This window comes from Sciurus vulgaris (assembly GCF_902686455.1).
Source record: "Sciurus vulgaris genome assembly, chromosome: 3".
NCBI lineage: Eukaryota > Metazoa > Chordata > Mammalia > Rodentia > Sciuridae > Sciurus > Sciurus vulgaris.
The window spans coordinates 144,985,363-145,000,303 of record NC_136463.1 but is presented as its reverse complement, the minus strand read 5'-3'; the positions used below and the strand labels follow the sequence as shown (position 1 = coordinate 145,000,303).

General features: G+C 38.6%; 1 pseudogene across 1 annotated transcript; it reads right to left on the bottom strand.

Moving 5' to 3' along the window:
• Positions 1–6,383: 6,383 nt before the first annotated feature.
• LOC306655775 (large ribosomal subunit protein uL16-like) lies at positions 6,384–8,269 on the bottom strand (annotated as a pseudogene). Its single transcript has 3 exons — positions 8,266–8,269; positions 8,139–8,217; positions 6,384–6,943 (listed from the first exon to the last, which is right to left on the bottom strand). The product of its transcript is annotated as a large ribosomal subunit protein uL16-like (transcript).
• Between the last annotated feature and the right edge of the window lie 6,672 nt (positions 8,270–14,941).

Genomic DNA, 14,941 nt, shown 5'->3' with positions numbered 1-14,941 from the left:
CTTCCAATGTATTTTCTTATTTTAAAACATTAGTTGCATTAATAACATTCTGAAGTCTAAAGAAAATGTTACAAAAAAGCCCAAATACTCAAGCTTATGCACAACATAAGAAGCTTAAATCACCCACAAATGAGAACAGGTGGAATTTTAGGGAATAATAAATTTATTGCACATTAATAGACTTGAAACTTTTTATAAAATTGCATAATTCCATACTATAAGGACATCATTTGAAACTCCAGAAAAAAAAACCCAAAATCAAAAAATTGTATTGAGTTTCACGCAAACTGGAAGGCCAATTTGGGCATGACAACTCCCTGCAAAGTGTTCCCCCAACCTAAAGCATTCTGGGAGTGTCCCCACAATCCAGTGGTTCCAGATTCCCCTCTGCATGTGCACCCCTGCCCCTTATGAACCCTTGAGCTCAGTAGCAGCCCTGCTCCTCCCTCCCCCAGGACCAGCAGTGAGCACCCACTTGGTAACCACCTGCATTCTCAGATGAGTCTGGGGATGCAAGTGGATTAAGAAAGTCTCCCTCTCTTTTGGGCCCAGCAGTGTTTGACCCAGTGTGAAAGAAACCTTAAAGCAACCTATGCTCCAAAGTGCAACATAGCTCAGTGCAACAGCCCTTTCCTTTATCTCTGCAGCTGTCCCCTTCCCCAGGATCTCGATAGCATGCAGGGCCAAGGAGAGATTCTGGGAACAGTCCCTCTATTGTGTTCAAGGTCTCCTCTCACCCTGATAACTAAGGTTTTGTTCTGGGTCACATTCCACGTGCCCAGATCTTTTCCTTTGAGGACACTTCTCCCCCTTTCCCACCACCTTCCTCTCCCCCGGCAATCACATGTATCAGGCAGTCTCACCAGCTGGCCCTGCACTGCCAGATGCTTCTGAGCACTAGCAATGCCCAGGGGGCTCTTCTGCCTCCAATCAACACTAAACATAGACAAGCTGGAAACCCCAGAAGTGTTGCTAATTCTAAGGAGGAGTTGCGGGGAGACGGGGAGGAAAAGTAGTAAGGGGCAGAATCAAGAATATTTTCACTCTTACTGAGCAGGGTCCAATGTTCCTTTGGGTGGATGGGTGTTTCACACCATCTTACAGCACAGCAAAAATGTAGGGGTGGGAGTGCACAGATGGTTCAAAGTGATAAACAATTTGAATTGTCACACAAAGAGCAGGTAAAACCAGACTTACACATCACAATTTACATACCCAAGTTCGTGTCCTTGGGGCCCCTCTATCATGTTTCTGCCCCTACTGTTTATTTCCTCTGAGATACTGATGAGGATTGTTTTCCTGTACCCTTGACCCTTCCTTCCCCAGCTGCTACATTTAAGCTTCACTTTCACTTTTCAATGTTCTCCCCACCCTGCTCTAAAGGAGCTATTTGAGTTGTGTACGAAATGAAATGACACCGAATTTTGACACACCCTCTGCACAACACGGATTTGCCATATTCAAATGAGTCCCTTGTTCTGATCAATGTGCATAAAATAAATCATACAGAGGAGTCATTTTTTTTTTTTCAGGGATAGGGCCTAAAGTCAACATATAAAATAAAAACAGTGGGCTGGGGTTGTGACTCAGTGGTAGAGCGCTTGCCCAGCATGTGTGAGGCACTGGGTTCAATTCTCAGCACCACATATAAATATATAAAGTAAAGGCATTGCATCCATATACAATTTAAAAGATTTAAAAACAAAAAAATAAGTAAATAAATTCATGTGTCACCTATTTCCTGAAAATTCCCTTAAATTAATTTGCAATGCATAGTTTGTGTACACAGATCAATACAGTAAAAGGTATTAGTGATCTTGATTCCACTTAATATAGCAGAGATGTGCAAAATATAATTTTCAAAATTTTGTTTTCCTAAGAAAAGAGAGGGGAAAGTTGATATTCTTCACTGAGGTCTGGATAAGGCAGTTGCTTTGCATTAAAAACAAGTCTTTAAGGACTAGAATCCCACAGAGCAGCAAGATGCTCTACTCTTGAAACCATGAAGAGCTGAGACAACTCAGGGGGCACCAGTTGTTGATGTCATGGTGTATGCACTATTAAAATGAATATTTCTGTTTTCTCTTTCACACTTCTATCTTGCCTTTATTGGGTTATTTTGTTGGCTTCTTTGTTTGCCATAAATTAAATGTGTATGAAATGCAACTTCATTGTAGAAGGAAAAGCACCAGGTTGATTACCCAGCAATGTTTACTTACTCATATATTTAATTTAAATATGAAGTTTGGCTCCTTTTTCACCAGGGGATTGAGCTGTCTTTTGCCACAGCTATCACACATTCCATGTCACTACCCATGCACATCCTGCATAATGTGGCTCATACACGCACATGCACAGTCCCACCCGCACATACAACATCGCCACCTAGAGGGCAGGAAAGGAAACTTCCTCCACGATTCCCAGTCACTGTTCAACTCCCTCCTACTAATTGTAAAACTCCTGAGTAACCGCAGCGCCCACCTTGCCCTTCACCATGTGGCAAGATGTCTCTCTCCTACTTCCCTGTGTCCCTGTGAGTGCCTACCTGGAAACCAAGTACCCTGTTGACCCTGGGCTTTCCCACCGTTCCATCCACACAGTGGCTTCCACTCAGCCCTACTGCACGCTCCACTACCCTCTGGTTCCAACACCTGTACGGTGGCCACGGTTCCATCTCCTGCATCGCTGGCAGAGCCTCTAGAGTTGCAGCATTAGCTGAAAAAGCCAGAGCTCCTACTGTCTCCCATCCCTGGAAAGAGAAGAAACCAAGAGGGAAACTGGACACTCTTAGGTACTAATCAGCTCTCTCCTTCGAGAGTCCGAGTTCTGAATTACTGGTTGATACGAAGTCCCAACAATGCTAATTTGTGAGGGTAGGAGGCGGCCTAGCTGGCAGTAGCGCTTATTTCATTTTCATTGATCGGAAATTAACACACAACAATAAAAACAACAAATACATGGCATTAAGAATATTCTAGGCACTGGTCTACGTGCTCAGTACTCTTAAACTTATTTAGGGCAATTGTTTTGCCTAAATTTTACCCTTTCAGTGTTAAAATCATGCTTATATCTATGTTGGTCTCCTAAACCCAGCCCCAAACTTTCCGAAAGGAGAGAAGTCCTCTTCTCTCCCATAATCCAACAGAGTGATAGATAAGTCTTCCCAATCAGGGCTGATTCATGTTATCCGAGGTTGACAACTGGCTTTTCCCCAAATTCTGAGCAGTCCTAGATTGTTAGATTATAGTATAAAGCATCAGTTTAAAATATGCCTCAATTCATATTTTAAACTTTTTCATAATGAAAATGAATAGAAAAGAGTATGATGAATCCTGTATACCAGGCCCCCATCTTCAACAAATATCATCTTATGAATGAGTTTGTTTCTATACCTCCATCCACAGGATTATTTTGAAGTAAATCGCAGATATTCTGTCATTTCATCTGTAAACACTTGGGTATGTGTTTCAGTTGCTAATTTATTACTCCTCAGCTCCAAATCAATCCACCCTTTTTTCACTCCAACCAGTGATGGTAGAACTGGACCTGGACCCCAGAAACATTTTCAGCCAACTGGTGAGATATTAAGCTTTGTCAGTAGAGGGCACCAGAGGGACTTGGTAGGAGGAAGGGATATTGACCTGTTCTACTGCTCCAGGCTGCTTGTTTTCCTAGTGCCAAACAGCTGTAGTTCAGGAGCCTGTGCAACCTCCCAGTCAGTTTTGGCTGAACCCACGTGGGCAGTTACAGTGAGTACTGGAAACTCACCAGCTTCACAGGTGCCCAGCTGGTATCTTCCCATGGACAGCTGCCAGCACCAACTTGGGTGGCCTTCCCGCACCTGTTACCTCAGTGGACCTCAGTCACCTAGTGGGCCACTACACACTCTCTCCAGGAGGTCTGGATCTCACCCCTGGGGGCAGGAAAGAACTAAATTTGTCACTTTCTGAGTGTTCTGACTCAGTCCTAGGAACAGCAGGTGCTCCTCCATTTCCCACTCCTCTGTTCTTTACAGTTTACCCCTTGGTAATTAATCCCCTGTAACTGATTAATACTTCTTTATTTTCAGCTTTCCCTGTTCTAAGTACTATGGAGTTTCTTTCCTGACTGAACTCCAGCTGATACAGAAGGTTTTGACTGAGCAATAAATACGATTCCATTTTCTATCCCTTCTTAGTATATGAGTTACTTTTTTTAAAACTTATTTTCAGTGGTTGCCCTAGAGTTTGCAAGATACAAATGCAGAACTAATCCAGATCCATTTTTAAACAGTACTGTACCACTTAATGGGTAGTGTGCAAGTACCTTCTAATAATAAAATTATCCTAACCCATCCCTCTTGTTGCTTTTATCATTATTGTGATTCATTTCACTTATACACACACATATTACATACATAATCAAATGCAGGATTGCTTCTATTATTTAAACCAACTGTTAGAATAAATGAGAATAAGACAAAATTAAATTTTCATTTTACCCTCAATTATATTCTCTGCCAAAGATTCTCTTTTTTTTTGGTCCAGCGAATTGAACCCTCTGGTACTTTACCAACATTACCACTGAGTCACATTCCCAGTCTTTTTCATTTTTTATTTTAGGAGAAGGTCTTACCAAGTGACCCAGACTGACCTGGCTCCTACCTCAGCCTTCAGTTTGCTGGGATTACAAGTATGGGCCACCACGCCTGAATCCTAAAGAAATTTTAATGTTTTTTGCAAGGCAGGTCTACCAGCGATAAATTCCCTAAATTTTGTTTTGTCTGAAACAGTCTTATTTCTTCTCCACTTTTGAAGGATACTTTTGTAGGGTAAAATTCTAGGCTGGTGGATTTTTATCAGCAAAGTTTCTTCTTGCTTGCATGGTTGCTGAGAAATTAAATGTAACTCTTACATTCTCTATAGGTAAAATTGCTTTTTTCCCCACTGGATTCCTTCAGGATTTTTTTCTTTATCTTTGACTTTTTGTAGCTTGCATATGATATGCTGAGGTGTAACTTTTCAGGCATTTGTTCTGTTTTGTGTTCTAAGCACTTCCTGGATTTGTGTTTCAGTATCTGATACTAAGTTGAGGAAATTTTCAATCATTGTTGTTTCAAATATTTCTTCTGTTCCTCTCTTTCTTCTTCTTATATTCTTATAATGCCTATTTATGTGCCACAGATATGTTATTTGTTCTTGGATATTCTGTATATTTTTCCTTATAGTCTTTCCCCCCTACACTCTCCAATTTTAGCTGTTTTTACTAATTTTAGCAATTTTACTGTTTTTTAGCTGTTTTTCTCAAATTCAGAGATCCTTTCCTCAGCCATGTCCAGTATTTAAAGCATTCTTTTCTGTTACATTAATCTGTAGCACTTCTTTTTGGTTCTTAGAATTTCCATCTCTCTGCTGACATTTCCCATTTGTTCCTATGCACATCCTCCTATATAGTTTACATCATCTCTATTTATAATATCTAATACAGTGTGAATGCTACATAAATAATTGTTGTACTTTATTGTTTAGGGAATAATGACATGAAAAAGCCTGTAAACGCTCATTGCAGCACAGTTTTTCCATGGTTGGCTGAATCCATGAATGCAGAACCAATGAATATGGAACCTGAAACGTGGAGAGCCAACAGTGCTTTGTGATTTCTCAGGGGTCCTGAATTGTCAACTATATCTATTTATTATGTAGTTTCTTATCAACTTCTCAAAAATGATTTTAGAAGGTATTGGTAATCATTTCATATATTCATTATTTAATTAGAGATAGAAAATGATGATATCAAGATGTTCTCATTACTTCTTTGTTAACTGGATTTCCTCACAAAGAAGGAATTTTCCATATTAACTATTAGGTTGCCCCAAAACATGGTTTTTATAGGAGAGGCAGCATAAATGTTCCATTATTCTTTGCATTTATCTATTTTCAAAATAATGAGTTTCTTAACATTCTGCAAAGTTTGTGTATGTGTGTATGTTTGAGTATGATTTTTAAGTTCACAAATCTTAGCACAAGTTTCAATTTATTGCAATTATTATCTTGTTAGACAACATTTTTCATCTTTGGCAAGAAAGAATACCTTCAAATTGGCTCCTGAGTCTTTTTGAAATGACCCCGATATTCTTTAATAGCTCCCTTTCTTTCAGGTCCAACAACATGTTTCCAACTCATTTTGTACATTTCTTGTTGTTTCTCCAAGGAGTCCTTATTCCTTTTAATAGGAAATGGCATTTAGAAACTATAATCTGGGTTCTAGGGGTTCATTACTGCTCTTCACAGAACAGGTCTAGAAAATGTGTTTTGTTTTGTTTCATGAACACAATACAGGATTTATTGGTGAGTGTGATTAAGAAGGGGACAGCACAGTGGAAGCCTTAATGAGTGCAGGGTCCTTTACTTGTCTAGGGGACCATGATTAGGGATATTTTTGGCCCCAATCAGGTATGAGCCATCAGGAATGACCTGCTTCTCATTCATCATGTCTTGAAATTCATCAGCATTAAATTTGGTAAAGCCCCATTTCTTTGGGATGCAGACCTTCTGGCAGTCAGGAAACTTGAAATTGCCCTTGTGAGAAGAACCAATCACATGTTCCTTGTTCTGCAGTTTGGTATGGATGGACATGATGACTTGGCCAATGTGAATCCTAGCCACTGTGCCCTGGGGTTTCCCAAAGGCACCACTACTCTGTCTGGAGCCAGTTAGCCCTAGCTCTGGACAACATCTAGCTGATACTGATGACATGGAAAGAATGGAGCCGCACTGGAATATGAAAGCCATCTTTGCCACAACTTTTTACCATGTACTTATTGGCACAAATAAGGGCAGCTTCCAAGGCTTCAGAGGACAGCTGCTTATATTCATCAGACACCATGTGACCACAGTGTGGGAACTCATCTATTTTTGCCTTCTTCTGCCCAAGATCAAAGATGTGGATCTTGGCATCAGGGACACTTCAGCAGAAAGAGACTTTTCACAGGGCTTGTTCTTACTATACTGGTTGACACCAGACAGGGTGGTAACCCACGACAACACCAGGATTTTTGGTGGTGCCCTGGATGACAAAGAGCAAAAATGTGCTTTTTAAAAGAAAATACATTGATTTCATAATATTTCTCAAACTAATAATTCTAATTGATAACTTCACTTAGCATTTTCATTTTGTATCTTTTCTTGATTTGTAATATATTAACAAATTGTTTTATTTATCATGCAAAAGACATATATAATAGATTCATAATAACAATTATTGTTAACAATATTACTATTTCTTATTTTTACCCTAAGGTGTCCCCAGTAAGAATCCACAGACAAATGGCTATGTTTTTAAATACTGGAAATACTTCTCTGTGTGGTCAAGATACCAACACAACTAGTTTCATCCATTTTATTTCTTTTCACTTTGGATATATTTGAGTAATTTTTATCTTATGTGTTATAGTTTAAATATGAGGTGTCCTTCCAGAATTTCTGTATTAATGCAGGAATTTTCAGAGGTGAAATGATTGGATTGTGAGAGCTGTGACCTGATCAGTCCATCCTAGTATGAGTGGGCTAATTGGGTGTAACTGTAAGCAGGTGGGGCGTAACTAGAAAAGATGGGTCACTGAGAACATGCCATGGAAGGGTTCATCTTCCTTGTGGCCCCTTTCCCCCTTTCTCTCTCTGTTTCTGGCTGCCATAAATGGAGCAGTTTTCCTCTACTATGATCTTCCTCCCCTTGGATCCAAAGCAATGAACTTGGTCAACCATGGATTAAGCCTCTGATGCCGTGAGTCAAATAAACTTCTCCTCTAAGTTGTTCTCAGGTATTTTGGTCCTGGTGATGAAAAATTGAGTGAGTGTGTGAGTGTGTGTGTGTAAAATATTTACATAGTTCTAAAGTTATATCTAGAGTTTGTGTCCATTCTTTTTTCCTATATGATTTTCTGGTTAATTCTTTCATTTTTAAAGTAAAAGCAAAATACATACTAAAATTTTCCCTCTATTAAATAAAAAGCAGCATAATGTATGTGCAATTATGCACCTATTTTTTTCACTTAACAATACATACTGAAGATTGTTTCATTAAAGTATGAAGAAAAAGTTGTTGTCTCTCCCTCTGGAGATGGACTGTATTGTCCTTTAAATGTGTATTTCTTACTTTACCCCCCAAAAATGTCTCTTCCCTGAGATAGATCACATTTTCCCTTGAAAGGTGTACTTGCTTTCCCAAATAAATCTGTGCCTGAAAAGCAAACAGCAACAAAAAAAAGTGTGAAAAGATATTTGTTACCCATGTTGGACCTGCTTGGTATTCCACTGGGTGAATGTGCTGTGGTTTATTCCACCATTCTTGAATTGTTAGACATCTGAACTGTTTCCTGTCTTTAGCTATTAAAGGCAGTGCTTCAATGAACATGTCTTTTCATATTTTTACCATTGTATCTTAGTATTTTAACAGCTTTTGATATATATAGCACATTACCTCAAACCTTAGTGACATAAAGTGGTAGTTATTAGCTCAAGATTCTGTAGGTCAGCAGTTTTGGAAGGACTCAGTCATGTCCTCCTGTTATTCTCCTCATGTGACTGAAGTCAGCTGGCAACTCAGCTGGATCTGGATAGTCCAAGATAGGCTCACTCACATGTCTGGTGGTTGGCAGGCTATCAATCAAGGGTTCTCAAGTGGCCTTTCTTATCCTTCAGTAGGCTAGCTAGTACTCACGTGTCCTTGTGGCAATATCAGGTTCAAACACATGGAAAGGAAGCCCTGAAGCACAAGAACTTTTCAATCTTTTGTGAGCATCAAGTTTGCTATTGTCCTTCTGATCAAAGAAAGTCACACGAGCAAGTCCAGTATCAGTAGGGAAGAGGAAGACTATACACAGACAGGCAAACAGGAAGAGGTTTTCTCTGTTACTTGTAAACTGCTTGTTGAAGAACGACTTGTCCAAAGGCAGGATTGTTGGATCACAGGGCAAATTCAATAAAAATCACCCCACATAGGTGTTAGTTTTTCATTCACTCCACCTATGAGTGAAGTAAGTGCCTGTTTCTTCATATTGTCACTGAGAGTATGCTTTCAAACTATCATTTTTTTTCCAACCTAAATTTGACTATAATTTTCCTCATATTGACACAAGGAGTGTTTTTTCAAACTTTCATATTTTTTTTTCTAATCAAAAAGAAGGGTATCTCAGTGGTATTTTAATAAACATCTCTCATTGTGAGGTTGAGCATCTCTTTTTTTATGCTTTAAAGACCAGGGTTGTGAACCGTCCATACTTCTTGTCCATTTTTTCCATAGTGATTTATTTTCTCACTTTTATAAACTGAATATTAAGAATATTAGCACTTTATAATATACTTTCCAGTGTATCTTTTATTTTTTTAACCACGTGTTATGGTTTGAATATGAGGTGTCCCCCAAAAGTTCATGTGAGACAAAGCAAGATTTAGATGAGAAATGATTGAGTTGTGAGAGTCTTAACCCCCTGATGGGATTAACTGAAGGTAAAGTAGGGTGACTGGAGGAGATGGTGCATTGGAGATATTATTTTGTACGTAGCAAGTGGAGTCTTTCTCTGCTTCCTGATTATCATGTGAGCTGCTTCCCTCTGCCACACTCTTCCACCATGATTTTCTGCCTCATCTGGAGCCCTGAGGAATGGAGCCTGCTGTCCATGGACTGAGACTTCTGAAACTATGAGCCCTCAAATAAACTTTTCCTCCCCTAAAATTGTTCTGGCTGGGTCTTTTAGTTACAGCAACAAATTAGCTGACTAAAATATCACGTAAATGTAAATGTAGTCAAATTTATCAATCTTTCCTTTAATGCGTCTAGATTTGAGCCGTTGTTTTCTCCATTCTTTTTTTTCCAATTTTAAAAATGTTTTAAATGTGTCCTAATTGGTTATACATGACTGTAGAATGAATTTTGACATATTGTACACAAATGGAGCATAACTTCTCATTCCTCTGGCTGTACATGGCACTGAGTCACACCAGTACTATAATCATGCATATTTATAGGGTAATAATGTCTGCCTCATTCTACTGTCCTTCCCATTCCTACCAACCTACCCCTCCTCTCGCTCCCTTCTGCACAATCCAAAGTTCCTTCATTCTTCCATACATCATGCCCCCCATGGATTAGCATCTGCTTATCAGAGAAAGCATTCAGCCTTTGGTTTTTTGGGATTGGCTTATTTCACTTAGCTTATTTTCTAGTTCCATCCATTTATCTGCAAATGCCATAATTTCATTCCTCTTTAAGACCGAGTATTCCATTGTGTATATGTACCACATTTTCTTTATCAATTTATCTGTTGAAGGGCATCTAGGTTGGTTCCACAATCTAGCTATTTGAATTGAGCAGCTATAAACATTGATGTGGCTGTTTCACTATAGTATGCTGATTTTGAGTCCTTTGGGTATAAACTGAGGTGTGGGATAGCTGGGTCAAATGGTAGTTCCATTCCAAGTTTTCTGGGGAATCTCCATATGACTTTCCAGAGTGTTTTCACCAATTTACAGTCCCACCAGCAATGTATGAGTGTACCTTTTCCCCTACATCCTCGCCAACACTTGCTTGTATTCTTGATAATTGTCACACTGACTGGAGTGAGATGAAATCTTAGTTGTAATTTGCATTTCTGTAATTGCTAGAGATGAACATTTGTTTCATGTTTGCTAATCAATTGTATTTCTTCTGTGAAGAGGCTGTTCAGTTCCTTAGCCCATTTTGTTGATTGGGTTCCATTGGGTTTCCACAATGGGGAAATTCACCTGTTTTCCTACTATTTGTATCGGGCAGAGTTGCCAGTCATAACAACTGATTTCCCTTACTGTTACTTCCCTTCTAAGATACCATCTTTACTTGTAGATTAAATTTAACTTAATTTGGCCTACATTCAGTTGACATTTAGAGTATGATTAATGCCCAGATTAAAATGTTAGTCAAATTCTGTATTTCTATTCTCTATCTACCTTTTAAAACTAACTCCAATCCTATCACCTCTATGAAGGTGTCCTGTGTGTTAGCAGGAATCTCAAAGTGTTACTATTAGACAACTATTAAAAGTGTAGATGTTGTTGATGGAACTTTGCCACTTCCTAGTTGTGTGATCTCAGGTATTCAGTCTCAGGTTATTCAATCTTTCATATAACAAAACTTCCCTCACGAAGTCATTTTATAAAGTAAATGAGATAATGTAGGTTACTTACCAGCATAGGTCTTGGCATATCATTAGTATTGAACTAACGGTAGCCCATTAAAGAAGTGGGAGGAGTGAATACTTAAACACCAAGTGATGAGAATGGAACATGTATCTGTGAAGGGAAATGTGTTCAATGCAGAAAAAACTCTTCTGGAAGTGAGCATGTGTGCTGTGTGTTGTGTATACACATGTGCACACACTGGGAAAGAAAATACCTTTTTTTTTTTTTTTTTTTTTTTGTCTGTTTCATTCAGGGACATTTCCCTGTAGATTGAGAGGGGGTCTTTCCTTAGCAAAACACTTACACTTTCTGCGTATGACAACTCTAAATCTCAATCTATAAGGACAACAAAATCCCCCCAAAAAAGAGGGCTTTTCTGCAAAGCTTACACTTTAAAAAAAAATCAAGCATTTGAGAATCAAAATCGGCTGAGCATCTGCCCTGAAAAACCCCATGACTTCCTTCTGCTCCTGGCTCTCCATGGTAAGGAGGACTTCACATTATTCCCTGCTACAGGCTTCCACCTCTTGCTTGGAGCTGCTCAGGGAATAGTAGTGAGCCCCAGGGAGCAACTCCTAACCAGTCAGTCCTGGGACTATAAATCCCCACCCAGCTGGGTTTTATTTCAGTGCTTTCTGCCCCAAGAGTCTGGGTTGCTAAGTGTAAATCTTGAAGGTAAAAGAGGAGAAAGCTGGAGCAAAGTTGAAACAGGACAAAATTTTAAAATGCCAAGGTCTTAGAATTACATTTCTGAGATAAAGGGGCTCTGCTTGACTATATTTTGGCAAGTGGAATTGGAACTGGAATTTTAAAACTTGAATTCTAGAGATGACCTGATATGTATATATTTTTTCCCTTTAGTTAAGCTAAAAATGGTTTCTAAAGTATGAGAAGTGATGGCTACTGGGACCAGTAGGGTCATGTGACTTGGGAAGGCACATGAGATTATTCTAGAGGGATGCTAATATTCTGATAGGGGTGTTTGAGTTTCACAGACTGTTAGATCTAAAACTCACAAATGAACATGAAAAACAGGTGCATTCTTATCTGTAAATTTTACCCTAAAAACTGGAAAATACTGAATTCTAATGAATAGGCATACTGAAATATTTAGAGGAATATGAACTTATGTCTGTTTGAAATTTGTTAATGAACATATAAGATGGAACAATACATGATTAAATAGGGAGTTAGATGTGAATGTCAAAATCTAGCCCAGGTGTTTGACACTAAAATTCTTTCAACATCACTGTATGTTTGAAATTGTTCATAAAACGTTGGGGAAAGTTTCCTGAGATTTTAGTCACCATAAAAGCAAGTTACTCTGCACCTATGGGTGCACACCATCCTTAGGACTGTCATTAGGAATAGAAATTTCCTTCCAGTGTGCCCTCTGCCTTTCACTTGGCCATTGACCTCCCAGCTAGCCCAGACCTTGGAAGGCCTCCCTCTTCCTCTACACTTTCATAATCAGGTCCTCACCCTCTGGGCAAAGGTGAAAATAAACATAGCACAGGGTACTCAGTTAATGGGCAGATCTTTGTAATAAGGACTCAACCCTACACGCCGTCACATAAGTGCTTTTCTTTGCCTGGAGAAACTTGTAAAGCCTGGATGTCTTGGTGTCCTGTTTTAAAACAAATTATTATAATTCATATAAATTGCTTAATACTCCTGATTTAAAGATTTTCTAAATCAACCCTAACGTGAAAAATTTTCTTTAAACGGCATGGAGGAATGACCAGTATTTGTCTCGTTTCCATTGGTCATGAGGAAGGGAATTAACATTTGTTGAGCCTTAGTTATCTTGTTTCACTCACATTGGCCCCACAGTCCTCGAACACTGCAAACACATATCCTTATTTTATGATGCTCATGGTCATGGAGCCAGTCAACAGTAGACCCAGGACCCAGATCTCAGCTCAAAACTATGTTCTTTTCACCAAAGCATATCTTGACAAAAATATGCTATGTTCCACACAACTCACTTAACAATAACAGCAGCATTTAGTCAAGATTTTATAAAAACACCACTGGGTCAAAGAACAAAATTTACAAGGGCAGCTTCATGTTGTATTTCAATTCTTTTCACCAAGCCACTTAACAAAAGTGATTTTAGGTGGTTTATACTTCCTACCAGTCATATTGACAAATACAAGAAACTTTGCAACCTTTTCCATATTTCCTATAGTGTCAGTAGGTTAGGGTTTAATCTGTTTAAGGAAAATTTATTTTGATGTCTAGTATTGTTTATTCATAAACTAGAATTAAACAACCCAACTAGCATTGAATTATCTTCCTTATCATGCTTAAACCTGCAAAAACTATTATCCAACTGAGCAATGCAACATTTCCTTCATGTTTACACTAAGCCAGATTTCTAATGGCTTAGGGTAGTAAAACTAGTGCAGATTACCCTATTTCCACTTTTTTTAATGGTCAAGCAACTCGTCAGAGCTTATTCTCCTACTAGGACCATGTTCCAAACTGAAAGCCCCACGTGGCAAGCAAATCATGCCTTGCATATTACTTGTGGAAAATACTTATTGAAGCTGTTTCTCTGTACAAAACAGGATTGAGATCTGAAGGTGTAAGATGAAGGGTTACTCTAGAGACTTTCTCAGGAATATTATGCCTCCAACCTATTTTACATTTTGATCAACCTTTTTCATAATAGGGAATTGAGGGACAGGAGTAAGGTAGAAGCTGTGAACATGTCCTTGCTGAGATATGCAACAAAACTTTTTAAGTTTTTAACCAAAGGTTAGGGGGAAAATCTTATTTTTAACTATACATGTAGGCTCCATAGAAGCCACGTGACCCTACCAAGATCTGATCTTAACTTTGATGTTAATTCTATTTAAATCTAATTCGAAATTTGCACTGCTCAAATCCAAAAGCCATAGTCAACTCCTTATTCTCTGAACTATCTGCTTCAGCCACTGATTCTGTGCTTGGAGGAACATCCTTCTAGGTAAAATTATTTTCCCCGTACAATTTTAACAAATATTTAAGAACAGGCTCTTTAAAACACATCAGTCCTTCAGCTGAGGTTAAGACAACAGATACCATATGAAAGTGGTACATCAACACTCTCAAGAGGCCTAGGCTGTATAATAGCTCAACATGAAATCATCCAAATTTGGGTTGGTTATGTTCTCAGAATAAGGATCCACAATAAAACTATGGGTAAAACTTGACTTTTCAAAAGTTTACCTCCCAGTTGAAGTGTTAAAATGTTTATATTCTTCTATCATATTGGTTATCTCATACTGATAAAAAGTTTAGTATTATCTTTGGGTCTAGGCTAACATGGAAAAAGGAGAAATTAATGACTTCTCAGGTTAGCTGCACTTGATTTTCTCTAGTCTGTGGTTTGTGCTTTGAGAAGCATCAATAAACCCTTAGTTTGGAAACCTGGAGTAATGTGGGTACAGTTATCTAAATCAAAATTCTCATACATTCCCAATAAGGCAAATTTTGAGGCATCTGCAGAGGATTTTTAATGCTATCTGGAAAGTAAAATGTGTTTTTAATTTCTCCTTCATTGTAACACAACATTTAGAGCTGCTTTCCAAAGGTCACAATCAGATTTCCTCAGAGGCATACCTGAACTGTTAATCATTAGTATTTTGTGAAATGTGGGACTATTTTATCACTCTAATATGTAATCACTGTCTGGAACCTCCACACACAGGTCTCACTGTGGTCAAGTACCTCTGCCTCTAACCCCCTCATACCAGCCATAC